Raw genomic sequence first — 13,601 nt, forward strand, 5'->3', positions numbered from 1 at the left:
TGAATGTGTTGATTCTGTTCTTAAGGTTTTCTCTTAATCCCTGATTTTAGTCATTTTCTTATGATGTGCCTTGAAGTTGTTCTATTGTGTTTGGGCTTTATTGGAGTCCTTTTATCTATAGGGTTATAGTTTTCATCAAATTTAGAAATATTTTGGCCATGTTTCTTCAGATATTTTTCTAATACCCCCATCTCAGGGACTTCAATTATATGCATGTTTGGCATCTTGAAGTTGACTCACAGCTCACATTACTTATTTTTTCACTTTTCTCTCTTCCGTTTTGGATCATTTAAATTGTTATGTATTTATTAACATTTTTCCTGCCTTATTTATCTGCTGTTAATCCTATTCTTCATTACAGACGTTGTACTTCTCATTTTGAAAAGTTTAACGTTCTTGTGCTTTATTCTACCTTCCTGAACATCGGCAATATTGACATAATAGATGTTTTAATGCTGTTATCTATTATTTTTAGCATCTGTTTTCATAAGTGCACTTTTATCGATTGATTTTTCTCCTCATGATGGGTCATATTTTCCTGCTTCTTTGCTTGTCTGGTAATTTTTTTTTTTAAGATTTAAAGCAGTTTTATTTATTGGAGAGAGGGTGAGGTGGGGCAGAGGGAGAGGGAGAGAATCCCAAGCAGATGACCCCACTGAGCGTGAGGCAAGACGCAAGGCTCCATCTCATGACTCTGAGATCATGACCCGAGCTGAAACCAAGAGTCAGACGCTTAACTGACTGAGCCACCCTGGTGCCCCTGGTCATTTTTGATTGTATGCCAGACATTGTCAGTTTTACCATGTTGGTTGCTGGAGAGTTTGTACACATTTAAGTATTCTTGATCTGTGTTCTGGCCTATCATTAAGTTACTTGGAGACAGACTGACTTGTTTTCAAGGTTTGAGTTTAAGGTAGAATTAGAGAAATCTTTAATCAAGGACTAATTTGGTCCTAGGACTGAGGCAGTACTCTTAGGAGTACTCGTTGTGATGCTCCCATGCATTACAAGGTTTTTCAGCTCTGGCGGGTAGGAACACAAACTGTTCTCTGCTTTGTGTGTGTTCTGGGGCTCTTCCTTCTAGTCCTTCCCACTGATTCCTTGTCCGGCCTCAGGGAGTTTCCTAACAGGGGTGCACGGAGCAGTAATCAACTGAAGACTCCAAAGGAAGCGTCTTCAGATCCCTAGATCTCTCCATCTGTACAGGTCTCTCTCCTCTCTGTGAAGCAGTCTCATCTCCTGTTGTTGGCTCTGTGATTCTGAGCCACCATGGGCTTCCCAAATTCTCCACTCTGTCTTGTCATCTCAGAGAAACGTCTGGACACAGTTTGGATTCCCTTCCCTGCAAACCAACCTGAGAACTGTCTGCAGGCATTACAATAGGAAACCACAGGCTCATCTCTTTTGTTTCTCTTTTCTCACTGAACACTGTCTCCACACTGCCTGTTGTCCAGTGGCTGAAAACTATTATTTCATGTATTTTGTCTTTAGATTTTGAAAGGATCAGAGTAAATCTTTTCCCTCATACTCCATCATGGCCAAAAATAGAAGTCCTTTAGTAGTTTATGGATATTCATGCTTTGAGGAACATAATAGTCTGCAAGTGGCTCTCTAGAGAATGTCCCCTAGGGCACTGATGCATTTGACAATCCTGTCTTGTTTTTGATACCTACTTGCAAATAGAGGTAAATACTCAGAAGCCAGGTCATTCACTTCAATCTTTACCCTCTCTGGGAGGTTCTGTTCTGTTTTAAATCTCAATACGTGATATAATGGCTCTCATTTTTGCTCATACATTGCAGCATGAAATCACCCTTGCTCAGCTTGAATTGGACTGAGTGCCAGCCCTTTGCTTGGATTATTGCCTGGTTCGATTTGGCTATAAGTATAGCTAAAATACTAGTTTCACACCTGGTTATTTTGGCCATTATAATATAAGCAGATACAGCCTGCTTTTGGCTAAGTATTCTGATGGCCACTATGTACCGTAAAATGTCAATATTGTCATGCTTTATGTGTGCATAATTGAATTTTTCTGGCATTGTGGAACTAGAATACATCTGCAAATCACAGCTGGCAACTTCTCTGGTTAATCTAGGCATAAGTACAGCTGGGCCAAAGAATGCACATCCAAATATCCAAACAAACAAAAAACCCAAAACATAATGAGAACCAAGAGCTGATACAGAACTTCTAGTTTATTAATTCACTTATTTACCCAACATCTCCTTGATTTAAATAGTAGAATATATAAGAAATCCATCATGATGCAGACACAAAGTAATATTTAGTACCTTGTGTCTTACATTCCATGAGACAAGTACATACAATTGTGAAGGAAAATAGTTTTGAAATTTCAACCGATATGAGCTTGGTTGTTTTTCTTGAATTGCATTGCCCCTTGACTCTTTACCAGGCCACAGTCAGATTTTTGCCTACTTGGTGTTTCAAGGTAGTGATTATCCACACAAAAGAGAGAAAAGGAAAGTTTTCTCAGCATTTGAGTTTTAAAAGTATAGGTCTCATAGATGATAGAAGAGAGGAAAATAGCAAGTCTCCTCTGGTCTGATACTAAAGTGTCCCCAAGAACTGAAGAAATGAGAGTTGGAGGGAGGATGTTTTGAGTACCTTTCTAGGTTCCTGACAGAGGGGACCTTCCATCCTGCTAATATTCCACGCTCAGTCTAGGAGAGAAAAGAGGGAACAGCAGAGGCCTCAGAAGGCCTATAGAATCCATATGCAAAGGACCCATGCTCCCATTTCTGTGAACACCTGGACAGTCAATAAGAGCCTGGAGTGGAAATGTCCAATGGGTGCTTCCAGACAGACATGTCCAAGACCAATGCACCATATGCTGCTTCACCTCAGCAAGAAGCAAATGCTTCAGAACAGTTCTTACACATCTAAGAACAGCTCCAAGCTTCCTTCAGTTGAGAATAACCACAGGGTTCCAAAAGAAAATCAGCCAAGAATGAATCAGAGCCTGGATCCTTGCTGACATTAGGCCAAGACATTAGAGCAGAGTCCTGCGAAGATGGACAACCAGAAACGATGATGTCCACCTTGTCTCTCCCAACCCCTTGCCTCGCCTCATCATGTCCTGCGATAGATCTCCGAAATGTAGACACTGGAGGGGGAAGAAACCCTGAAATGAACAAGAGATTTTTCTGCTACTCAACAGAATAGGGCATATGTCATAAAAGTATTTAAAAAATAGGTCTCATCATAAAAAAGTTACTTTTCTTCAACACCGTAAGTGTGTAAGAAGTGTAGCAGAAGCTTGTGTGATACTTTAAGCTTACTATTTTCTGGGCCTCTTCTGTACTATCAACTTTGCAAAAGATACTTATTCAGTAAGTCCTGGGCAGACAGGCAGTTAGAACTCAGAGGAGGAACAGGAGATGCTGTGGTTGTTATACGTAGTCTAGATTTATCCACCTCCAAACAACCAGTATTTATTATCTCAAGGATGTCTTCCTGTCGGATGGACGTCACATGTTCTAGGCTGGGCTTGGCTCACTGGTTCTGTAGATTGGCTGGTCCGGCCCTACACCCTCTGTCCTTTTTCTCCTTCTTGGACCAGGAGGCCAGCCAGGATGTTTTTCTATGGTTAAGGTGGATGTGGGAAGGGCAAGTGGAAACATGTAGGGTCTCTTTTAAAGCTTAGTCTCAGAACAGGTACACTGTCACATCTGCCCACTTTTATTGGTCAAAGTGAGCCATGTGGTCAAGCCCAAAGCGAGGAGTGGGAAAATACACTCGGCCCCAAATGTGGCCGTGGCAATGATGTGGATTCAGGAAAGGTGAAAAATTGGGGCTGATCATTCAACTGACAACAGATGGGAATGAACAGCTCTTTGAGTGCCTATGAGTATGCGTCTTGGCTAGGGGCATTACAGCTATGCACCTTTGTCTGTAAAAATGCTTTCTATACAGTTGCATTATTTTACCTTGTTTTTAAGCATATGAGGAGACGGGCTCAGGGAGGCCAAGTAGCTTGCCCATTGTATGTAGTCGATTTGAGCCTGAACTGAGATCCCAACCTATGTCTGTTGAAAACCAAAGCCTGTGGTTTGGAGCAACCGTTATTGGCCAGGTCTCGGGTTTCTTGATGTTTATCCAGACCCCTTTTTCCTGAATGACCTTGACTCTGGATGATTAGCGAGGTTTCTTCTTTTTCTTCTTTCATGCACAGTACTCCTCCTTTTCCTTTTTGACTTGCTAATTAATTCAATTACTTTTCCTTGATTCCTATTAGTAGGTAACACCATGATTGATACCATCTGGAACACATTTATCTAAGTCTTGAGTGGAAAGTTTCACGGAATGGGAGACGTAAAAGGAGACCCTCCAGAGGAGCGATGCCCGCATCAGTGATAAATTACCAGCCCTTGGATTATCTACCAGGAGCTCTCCCTCCAGGCTGGGGAGCAGCACCTTTCCTCCTGTAGTGCCAGCTGTATCATTTAGCACATGTTCAGGGAAGTATGTGTCCTCCAAACAGAGTGGGGAGGGCAGAACCACTAGGCTTGCCTAAACTAGCTTTCCACAGAATCTGTTCTCCTCCAATTCTCTAAAGTGCCTTTTCCCCAGATAATCACGCTTCAGACCTTTAGAAGCCCAGATCCCAACAGCTGGAGGTAAGCCTCCCAGTGTAATGGAAGAAAACATGTTGATGCTTTTAATTGGTCCCTGAAGTGAAACCCAAGGAACGGTTTATTGGTTGATGGATTTGAGGCTTTCAACTTAGCATTGCTGGCATGGTAAAGATAAATACATTAGGAATTTGTGGCTAATTATTAGAAAGCTGATTTTATTTCATTTGAGATATAATCAACTGAAAATCAGTTTAATTTATTGCTGTTGAAGTTAATGATGCGTGTACTATATGTAAGCAGGAGCACCTGCATCTTGGACCCTGCTGTGGCTTTCCCGAAGTCCTGAATCCTTGGAGGGTCCTGAGCCCCTGGACTGAAATAAGCAAAGCCTCTATTCCCAGCCATCCAACTCCATTGCTCAAGTGGGAAACATCTGGAGAGACTGAGGAGTTCAGCAAGTGCAGAGAGCCTGGCGGTCAAAGACCCATGAGAGAACTTCAAGTACTACACACCTGTGGCATTAGTCAACTGTTGTTGCAATAACACCGCATAAAAATCAATTCCCAAATCGCAATGGCTTAGAACAACAAACATAGCAAGTACTCATAAATATTTCTTACTTGTGAATATGTAAATCAGTTTCTTGCTCCCAGGACTATAGGTCAGCTAGGCCCAGCTCTCCTTCAGGTTCAAGATCAGGTTCATGTCAGTTTCTGTACCTTTGTTTCTGGAACCCCGGACCAATGGGCAGCAGCTACCTGGGTATGTCATTCCCATGGCAAACTGCAGGAATACTGCAGGGCTAGAAGAGACATGCTGTTTTTTTAAGCCTCATTTTGGAATAGGCACATCACCTTTGTTTAGATTCTTTTTGCCAAAACAAAATGACATGGCTTTATGTCGGTGGTCTAGAGACATATGCTCTACCCCCAGGGAGCAGGGAGTGAATATTTGCTGAAAAAGAATCCCAGAAATGTACTTTTTTTTTTTTTTTCATTTTTATAGACTCTGACTTTGTTTTTCTCTTCTATACAATTTAGGGCAATTGGGAGTGTACCCGTAGAAGTATATATGTGTTTGAAGTAACTCATGAAGAAATAAATAGAATGAGGACTGTGTAAATATCTTGCAAATTGTGAAATCATGTAATATTTTGCAGATAGGAAATGACTTATTAGGCACTCATTAGTAGTATCCACCATGGAATGTGAAGTGCTGAGAGGAAATGATTTCTGGGCGTGACTCTGATTCCAAAGCCTGCTAGTCTACACTGTATCAGGAATTAAACACCTAGTTTTTGATAATAAGCATCCTAATAGGGCCATATGGTTATCTCCTTAGACAGGGGTTTGCTCACCCACTAACAAATATTTAACGGGATTTACTAGGTGCAGAGCATTTTTTGGGTAGTGTCCAGGCTTGGTTCAGGGTTGTAGGGTTGGTTGAAAGATGGCTGAAGAGGGATATAAAGATGAATAAAATGTAATTTCTGCTCTCTGGAACCTTGAATCCAGTAGTAGAAATAAAATGTGTTCATGAAGAACTATGACTGTTTCCTTCCTCCCTTCCTCTCTCTCATCCCTGTTTCCTTCCTTCCTTCCTTTCTGTACAATCATGGGGTGTAGTATTATTGTTGAGTTATATACCCTGGAGCTGGATGTCAAGGGTCAAATCATTACTAGGTTTATATTCCAAGGCAAGTCATTTAACCTCTAGGTGCCTCAGTTTTCTTGTCTGGCAAAGGGAAAAAATAATTATAACAGAAGCAGTTGTCTAACCACACCCCCATTGGCATTTGCCTGTATATGCTTCGGAATGCTCAGTGTCAGATCCCTGTGAATCCCTGCCTGTGAACGTGGCATATTTTTGTAGTCATGGGAGTATACTCAGCCCACCCGGAGGGTCCCTGGAAGGAGCTCCCAGTCAATGGTAGATGAGGGCTCGTGATAAATACTTCATCTTCCTCACATCGTTTTTTGGGGGATGACTTCGAGGCTTGTTCTGCCTATATCCCATTGTTTCCCAATGAGATGAAACTCCAGTTATGTATTATGACATCAGACTTGATAACCCGTATGTAATGTCTTCTTTCCTCTCTGCCTTACTTTCCAACTCCCTGTTCTGTTTCCTGGGATCACTACTAAAATAGACTACTTGCACTTAGGTCCTTGTTTGACAGACTGCTTCTGGAAAATCTAAACCAGACAATAATTGTATCTATATTTTATGGCTGTTATGAGGATTAAATATGCTAACATATATCTGACACTCTTACACCAGTATCTGGAACTTTTTTTTTAAGATTTTATTTATCTGTTTGAGATAGAATGAGAGAGAGAGAACAAGCATGGGGATCAGCAGGCAGTGGGAGAAGCAGACTCCCCTCAGAGCAGGGAGCCCAGAGCAGGCTCCATCCCAGGACTCCCAGGATCATGACCTGAGCTGAAGGCAGACGCTTAACTGACTGAGCCACTCAGGAGCCCTCCAGTGTCTGGAACATAGTAAGCACTGTGTAGGTGGTAGTTATTATTCCAATAAAATGAAAATTCTGTGAGGGCAAGATATTCCTTAAGGGGTAGAGTTTTCAACTAAAATTTCTAACATACAAAGAAATGGGGGAATATGGCTCATTCTTAGGAAAAATTCAGTCACATGAACTGACTTCGAGAAGGCCCTGGTTAGATTTAGTGAAGATTAAAGCACCAATTCTAAATATGTTCAAATAATTAAAAAAAAAACATAATCAAGGCATGAAGGAAAATATAGTCTCAATGACTGAATAGGTAGGAAATTTCAATAGAGAAATAAAACCTATAAAGAGAACCAAATGGAAATTCTAGATCTGAAAAGTTAATTGAACAAAATGAAAAATTCACTAGCTGGGCTTAAGAATGGTTTGGAAGGAGAAGAAGAGTGAGTGAATTTGAAGATCAGTCAATAGAAATTACCTTGGCTAAAGAACTGAGAGAGGAAAAAAATTAAAGAAAAGTAACAGCTTCAGAAACCCATGGGACAACATCAAGCGTTCTAATAGACATATAATTGGATTCCAGCAAGAGTGGAGAGAAAGGGGCAGAGAAAAATTTAAGGAATTAATGGCTCTGAAAATCCCTAGATTTTTCCAAGTTTGCATATTCAGTAAGCTCACCAAAATACAAGCAGTAAAAATACCAAGAAAATCGTACTAAATTACCTCATAATCAAACTTCTAAAGCAAAAGATAAAGAGAATATTTGATAGTAACAAGAGAAAATTACAATTACCTTCAGAGGAACAATGTGATTAGCAGATGACTTCTCCTCAGAAATGAGGGAGGCCAGAAGACACCAGAATAACATCTTCAGTGCTGAGAGACAAAAACTGCTAATCAAGAATTCTGTGTACCAAAATGTCCTTCAAAGAATGAGAGAAATAGATATTTTCATATATAAGAAAGTGGGAATATTCATTGGCATATTCACTGCCCTAAAAGAAAGCCTAAAGGAAATTCTTTAGGGTGAAGGAAGATGACACCAGATGGTAATGCCGATCAATATGGAGGCAACAAGAGCACCCAAAATGGGGAAGATGGGTGTGAAATGTGAGGATATACACATACACATATTTTCTCATAATTCCATTAAATATAAATGAAGCAAAAATGACTATTGCAGAGACTAATATATATTGATAAAAACTATATACCACAAAGAATTTTGGAGCAAATAAAATCTTTTTTTTTGCAAGGTGCTTGTGTTTTATTGAGTTAATTCACTATGGGTTGAAGGGAAAAGAAATGAAGAAATTTCAAAAAAGTAAATCTAAACCAAGTTACCAGTGTCTAAGTATACATCTACAGTGAGCAGTAAGAGGAAAAAGCATAGCATTAAATATCAAAATCAGTAAAAAGTAAAAATACATTAAATACCCAACTAAAACAACAGAAGGACAATTAAACAGAAAGTAGAGGGAAGAAATTTTAAAAGACAGAGGCAGAAATTCATCACAAATTAGAAATAGCAGATTTAATAATAAAACGCAAAGTGAATTTAGAAAATCAAGAAATAGACAATCCACTTGCATTTGCTAATCTTTTTTTAAAAATTCATTTAATGGGCACATGTGAGCAAATTGTGTTTTATTTATTTATGTTTAAGTTATCTCTATGCCCAATGTGGGGCTCTAACTCATGACCTCGAGATCAAGAGTCACACGCTCCATGTACTGAGCCAGCCAGGGGCCCCAGCATTTGCTAATCTTATTGAAGAGGTGGTTAGAAAGAGGATATCCATTAGTGTCACACTCCTGCCCTTTCTATCCCATGGAGAGGAGTGACAAACATGACCGGTGACTTTGGAGAGAGAGAAGAACTCATTGGACACCGCTGGAGTTGGCTTAGCTCTAATCATTACCGTGAAATTGAATAATCCAAGGGAGAGAATTCACCACTTACCTTGGCTTTCTAGTTTGCTCTGTAGTTCAGAAGTTATCACCTAGCTTTCATGGGTAAAGGAAAGTCCTATCAAGAATAGTTTCTACAAATAAATAGGAAACAACGGGATAAAATTATTAAGTCCTCATTTCACAAGCCCAATGAAGTAACTGATTCAGACAGTGGGAATCAGGCATTTCACAAGCAAATTCAAACGGTGCCCCCCTGGGCAGCACCATGGGCATCACTGAGGAATTGGTGAGAAGTGGAAAGCCTTGGTCTGCAGCCCAGACCCGCTAAATCAGAAACTCAGGGTGTGGAGCCCAGCAAATGTTTTAGAACAAATTTTCCAGGTGATCTTGATTGGCGTTAAAGGTGGAGAGCTGCTTTGCGTCACAATGGCTCATGTTACTTAATTCTTCAGAAGATTCAAAGAGGATTAGGGCTGCTCCAAGGATGGCCAAGTTTCCCATCCCAAACCCTTGATTTTATTGCTATTTTATTTTGGCCAGCGTGCAGATTCTGAGGTGACAGAAACGTCTTTGTATTTTGGATGCTCGATAATGCTGTTTTGTTTCCTCTTCCGTTAGCTCTGGCCCTTCAGGTAAGATTGTGTCTCAAACACAAGTGCGTAAAGGTCAGAAAGACCTTTTCAATCCCCATTTACTATTTGACTATTAAATAGTAATTCTTATTTCTGAAGCTTCCCTAAGGAACTGGGGCAAATTGAGTTAATCAAATTTTCTAGACTGCTCTGATTCCCCTCCAGCCATAGAGACCTGGCTCCTGTCATTTTGAATTTCTGAGCTTTTATTTTTGTCAAGAAGATTGGATAATATATTCCTGTGCTTCAAAGCAGCATGCAGTCCTCTTGGCAAAATGACCTATATGTGATAGGAACGTTGCACCAACAACCCCTGCATCACTTTGAGGTTTTTATTTGGCTGTTACAGTGTATACAGGTTTTCTTAATTTGTACAAACTCCTGGAGGGCTGAGTCTGAGTTCTGCGGCGTTTCCTTTGTAGAAAGCCAAACACTCAATTAGTGCATTCTAATGATCAGGCTGCTGTGAAGAAAATACTAGTTCTGTTTTGACATACTTTTTGAGGTGTGTGTTTCCCTTGTAGTCCTCTCTGTTCAAGGTCCTGGGGGTAGTAAAGCCTTCAAAATACCCGCAGCCTGAATTTCTCAGTCCCTACGAAGTAAGTCACAGGAATATAATGACATTTCTTCTCATCCGTCTCCAGGTGCATGGCAGGAATTTCTGCCCACTACCCCAGTATTTCTCCCAGGTAGTTCTGAGAGTCCCCAGCTGGTGTGTAACCTGAGAGTGGTACACCTTGTGGTCCTGCCGTTGGTTTGCCTCCTGCTCCAGCTCCCTGTGGTCATGCCTCCTGGGAGGATCCATCCCAAAGCAGCAGCTAAGCAGATGGTGCCTGTTTGGGATAATGATGGAAGAGCTCAGAACAGCCCCCACTAATCTTTGCGGCCCGCATTCCCCATGAGTGTCACCTCCTCCAGGGTTTTATACTTGAACTAGATCATGATTATCTTGTTGAATTAGCTGTGTGTGTGTGTGTGTGTGTGTGTGTGTGTATTACATGTCCGTTATGTTGTAGGATGTGTCTGCTCTTTTGTTGGCAGTATTTTTTTATGGAAGTATAGCCAACACACAATGTTGTGTTAGTTTCAGGGGTATAATGCAGTGATGCCACAACTCTGTGCTCTTCAGTGCTCAGGTGTCATTGCCACCTGTCAGCATACAAGGCTACGCCAGCACCATTGACTATATTCCCTGTACTGTGCCTTAGCTTTTTGTGGGTTTTCCTGGACCTCCATTGTAGCCCACTTGCCTATAGAAGTTCGCATGGGACGAGGCTGGGAAGTGATCAGAGTGACAAATTTAAGACTCATGATCTTATCTCCCTTCTATTCTGGCCAGTTGCCTTAGATCCAAACTCATTTGCTTGATTTTCCTGTTAAAGGATGTGCTTCTCAGACCCATTTTTGCCCAGATGTGTCTGAAAGCTAGGGTAAACGTGGCAGGGGCGTAACCTAGTTCTATCCCTGTTTTAGGTAAGATTGGAGGCTAATATGATAAATTTAAAGAATATTGGGTCTGACTCCATGGAAGCCATCTGAGAAAAAGAAAAAAGCGCTCTAAATGCAAGAGAGGGGAAGAGCAGTGAAGTTCTAAGGTCCCTAGAAACACGTCTTCATTTCCTTGTGCCTTCAACAAGTATTCATTAAATGCTTACATGTTCTAGACCAGGCATTACAAGTGGATGCCATCTTGCGTGCCAATCCTGATCCACTCTGGTTACCTTCTCGAACAGTCAGAGTCTACATGTGGGCTCAGCAGGAAAGTGCCGTGAGCAATTAGTGATGTCAGCGGGGGAGGAAGGCGCAGGTAGGAGAGGCAGCAGACAGATAGCCATTTGCTATCCCTTTCCCAATCTCTGGAGATCCAGCAAGAAATAAGACAGACGTGTGTTTAAGTAGCTGAAATGTCCTAGCAACAGGAATTCACAGGATTTAGTTTTTTGGGTTTTTTTTTTTCTGGTTTGTTTTTTTGTGTTTTGTTTTGTTTTGTTCTATTTTTTTGGCTCTCATTCCCTTTCCCAGAGATAGCCGCCGCGGTCATTCAAGCCAGCTGTGCCCATCTTGGTATGTACTTGTGTTTGTCTCCTACTGCTTTCCATGTTTTCACTTGGATCTAAGGCGTCTGCAGGCTGTCACACACAGCCTCCCTTCTTGTGCTTAATGCACAAGACAAGTTCATCTCCTGCCCAGAGGAATCAGAAATGACATTACAGAGAAAAATTGCCCCCCTACTCCAGAAAAGTCAGTTGGAACAATCGCAAAAAGTTCAGCTCCCTATAACATGATGCAATTTGACATCCTAATTAAAGTACCCACGGAGGAGGGTCAAAGAGGGAATGAAAGGAAGAGAGTCACGTTTCAAGTAGCCGAGGAAAACCCTGTAGGTGACTTGGCATGCGGATGGAAGATACCCCAGCTCCCGAAGATAATTACCTGCAGCATTAATTCAGGATATGAGAGACAAGTGATGCCCCTTTGTAAAAGTACCCTAAGAGAGCCCGCTGTAGCAAAGCTTGCGGGGAGGTCTGAGGAGCGCATGTAGGGAACTGTGATTTCACGATGTCTCGTCCGGTTTTCCAAACAAATGGCCAGCATGTGAGTTCTATAAAAACTGATTAATCGTTTGAAGCCAGATGCATCCTTTATTGAACCTGGCTCTTCCTTATTAAATATAGTGATTATAACCAGAAAGAAGGAAATAATACTTAGAATGATCCATCATTATTCCTATATACTGCTAATGAAGCAAAATTACCTTTTTATTCAATAGGTATTGAGATAATCAAATATAAACCCAAAGTGTCTCTTCAATTTCCTGACACAATTAATGATGGTGAATACAATATTCATTTAAAAGCAAGGCTCTCCTTCACCTCCACACTCAAAATAATTAAAGCATCTGGACAGCTTTTCTTTTGTCTTTTAATAAGGAAGAATAAAATTTGTCCCAGTTCTGTAGATGGCAAAGTTCCATATCATGCTTGGTCTGTGTAATAAGGGGGGAAAAAGCCTTTGCTAATGAATATGTGTTGTTTATGTATCCCACCGTTCCTTCGATGGAAACTTATTATTTTATTTTTCTTACTTCCCTTTCCTTTATTCCTACCTGGCACAGCACCCACCCTGCTTTCTTCGCCCCATTCCAATTCTGACTTTTTACTAGGAATGCTCGTATTCAGATATGATCCTTTTCCCCACCCCTCCCCACTGTAGCTCCAAGGAGTGGCACGGGACCCAGGAAGGGTCAGACTTCCTGATAGCTGAAAACCTGGCAACAGAGAGACACAAGCTGCCTTTCCTCACTAGATGAAGTTCTTGGCAGGCATGTTTAAAGCAGGGGGAGCTAATGTGCAGAGAGGAATGAGAAGCCTGGAGATGAAAGACAGGGAACGAAGTCCTGACTGAACTCTATTTTCTGCAGAAGGCTTAGCAGGGTCCATTCCTGTGGCCCAAGTTCTCAGTTCGTGCAGGAGATGCTCCAGCGCTTTCCTGTTAATTCCTCATTTTGATTAAGCTAATTCAATTTGAGTTTTGATCACAAGGAGCCCTAACTATTGAACTGCGAACCAGGCCTGCTAACCATTCCCCTGCCATCAGTAATGCTGACTAGTAGGGGGGCTGTTCCGTGTAGCCAGAGGGGGGACACTGGCCATCGGGAAGATCCTAAGGGACGGTGGCGATTCGGGAATGTTCTGAGGGTTAGTTGGGAATATGTGGGTGGCTCCATCCCATTTGCTCCAAGCAGGGCATGACAATTAGCATTCAAATGACCAAGACTTGGGCCCTGTGGTTTAAGGATTAATACGGAGCCCCTGGAACAGGATTTGCACAGCCAAAAGATGAGATTATTAATCTCTTGCCTTCTATCCCTCCTCAATTACTTGCTCTTCATGCCTGCCTCTAAATTTGGCATCACTCATCAGCTTTGACATCCAAATGCCTGCTCAGCATCCCCTTTGGCCACACCTTACCTTTCCCTGACTTTGAG

Source organism: Lontra canadensis, unplaced genomic scaffold (genome assembly GCF_010015895.1).
Source record: "Lontra canadensis isolate GAN:19392208 unplaced genomic scaffold, GSC_riverotter_1.0 scaffold15, whole genome shotgun sequence".
NCBI classification, from domain to species: domain Eukaryota; kingdom Metazoa; phylum Chordata; class Mammalia; order Carnivora; family Mustelidae; genus Lontra; species Lontra canadensis.